The 2589-nt window shown below is 38.4% G+C and overlaps 1 long non-coding RNA gene across 1 annotated transcript in view; it reads left to right on the top strand.

The window, feature by feature from the left end:
- The first annotated feature begins 2223 nt into the window (after positions 1-2223).
- LOC126491517 (uncharacterized) overlaps positions 2224-2589 on the top strand; it is a 126786-nt gene continuing 126420 nt past the window's right edge. The window contains exon 1 of the long non-coding RNA XR_007589410.1: positions 2224-2276. This is a non-coding gene — a long non-coding RNA (uncharacterized lncRNA). The remainder of the gene's footprint in view (positions 2277-2589) is intronic.

Below are 2589 nucleotides of genomic sequence, written 5' to 3' on the forward strand. Positions count from 1 at the left end.
CCTTATGCTGTTGTTTTATTAAATGAATATGCTATCCAAAAAAATTGCTTGTTCTTCACCTACTGGTGAATAATTTGGCTATAGTCTATAATGTTTTTAGTAGTTTTTTGTTTGTTTGTTTTCTATTGGTTACCCACCACCCAGCTCCCAAATTAGTACATGGAGACTTATTCTTACCTAGCCTTAGACTGACTTGTTTCCAGTCAGCTTTTCTAAGTTAAATTGCCCGTGTCTCTTTAACTGCATTTTGCTTCTGGGATTTTTACCTTTCTTTATTCTATAAATCTCCATTTCTTTCTTACTTCTTGGCTGGCTGTGTGGATGTACGACTGGCCCCTGGCATACCCCTCTCCTTCTTTTCTCACTCCTCCTCCTCTCTTCTTCCCAAGCCTAGATTTCTCTTTCTATTTATTGTCTCTGGATACCAGACCCACCTATCCTTTTTCCTGGCTAGCTTTTGGCCATTTAGCTCTTTATTAGATCAATCAGGTGCTTTAGGCAGGCAAAGTAACACAGCCTTACAAAGTAAAACAAATGTAACATAAAAGAATGCAACACATCTTTGCATCATTAAATAGTTCAAAGCATAGATAAAAGTAGGACATTTTAAACTAATATTCCACAACAAATGTTGCTATCAATTTTGGTTACACATATTTCTTTGGACCTTGTTTTTAATTACTAGAGTATATATTTAAGAATATAGTTGTCACCAGTTTATGAAAGTGTGCTAGACAAGTGGTATCAATATTTCTTATTAATAGTCTCCCTATCTCATGATATTTTCCTGATATGTTGTGGGCCCCAATTCTGGGATTAGCTAAGTGGCTGAATTTAGCCAATTAAAACATGGATGGTTAAGCTTCCTATAGCTCTCTATTCAGTCTTTCACATTAAAAAATTCTGGGGACATTTTATGGAACATAAACTATGTTGGAATAGACCTGAGTTCCCATATTTCCCAATAAAAGGCCCAGACATTTGTGAGACTCTATTTATATTCAGCAAAGCTGCCTTGTCAACCCAAACCTTTCATCAGGAATATAGGAACAACTTAACATTTAAGCACACCTTAGCCAAATACTGAGACTATAGAGTCTTCTGCAATAGAAGTCATAGGAAAAGAAAATATACACAATCTTGTGATTCAAGATTTTCTTTTCTACATCATCTAGTAATATTAGGACCATGGAGAAGTGATCGTCCAAGGTAAGTCTGCTGAAATTTATTTCTATCTACTCTAGCTTCTGTTCATAAATGATACAAGTACCAATATAGAAACATGCAGGTCCAGGTGTAGAAAAATTCTATAAAATATTTTCAAGCATATAAAAAAATAAAAAATGACATGGAGGAAGAGGGTGGCTTTCATGTTACACACAAGAAAAGATAACTGTTGCCCATTATTCTTCAGGCTTCAGCATTGGTATGACCCATGTCACTACCTACTTCATCTATGAGGTTGTTCCTCGGATATTGATATACATATATCCTAAAGATGTTCCACTTACAAATAGTTCCAAGGGTCTGCTATATTAAATATGTGATAGCATTACTGAAACCGTAACATTTTACCTTAATTCTTATACAATGAAAAATAGCAGCTGACACATAATATATTCATGTCGTTAATACCCTTCTCTGACAAGGATCTATTTCAAAACCCCTAATAAGGAACCCAACATAATAGCACAATTATTTTCATCATCTATATGTGAGGAAACTAGTACACAAATAAGTTGAGTGACCTGCTGAAGTTCCATAGCATAGTGATTAGTAGGGCTTTGATTTGGATTTAAGAATCCTGGCTGTGGATCTCACATCTTGATCACACCACCATTCATATTTATATTAAGCACAGGTATCATTCTATTTACTAAAAGGCACATACAAGAAAGTGAAGGAGTTAAGACTTCAAGAAGAAAAATAATGGTGTCTATCGTATTGATTAAAACAAAAACAAAACTCCAGATTTTTTAAGTTACCATTCAGTAATTTGACAGGACACTAGAGAATTTTACTGTGCTTTTTAATGGCACTGATTGAGTGTGCTCAAGGTAATGAGTCTTTTTTATTTTTCCATTTTATTATTTTATTGAGAATAAGAAAAAAAAAGATTCTGCCTCCTCCCAGCCTCCCATTTCCCTCCCCCTCCCCCCACTCTTCTCCCCCTCCCCCCACTCCTCTCCCCCTCCCTCTCCTATCCAAAGAGCAGTCATGGTTCCCTGCCCTGTGGAAAGTCCAAGGTCCTCCCCCCTCCGTCCATGTCTAGGAAGGTGAACGTCCAAACTGGCTAGGCTCCCACCAAGCCAGAACATGAAGTAGGATCAAAACCCCTTGCCATTGACCTTGGCTTCTCATCAGTCCTCATTGTTCGCCATGATCAGAGAGTCCGGTTTTATCCCATGCTGTTCCCGTCACAGTCCAGCTGGCTTTGGTGAGCTCCCAATAGATCAGCCCCACTGTCTCAGTGGGTGGGTGCACCCCCCGTGGTCCTGACATCCTTGCTCGTGTTCTCCCTCCATCTGCTTCTCATTGGGACCTTGGGAGCTCAGTCCAGTGCTCCAGTGTGGGTCTCTGTCTCTATCT

The sequence above is a fragment of the Alexandromys fortis genome, unplaced genomic scaffold, assembly GCF_014885135.2.
Source record: "Alexandromys fortis isolate MF-2015 unplaced genomic scaffold, M_Fortis_MF-2015_v1.1 scaffold_244, whole genome shotgun sequence".
Classification (NCBI taxonomy): Eukaryota; Metazoa; Chordata; class Mammalia; order Rodentia; family Cricetidae; genus Alexandromys; species Alexandromys fortis.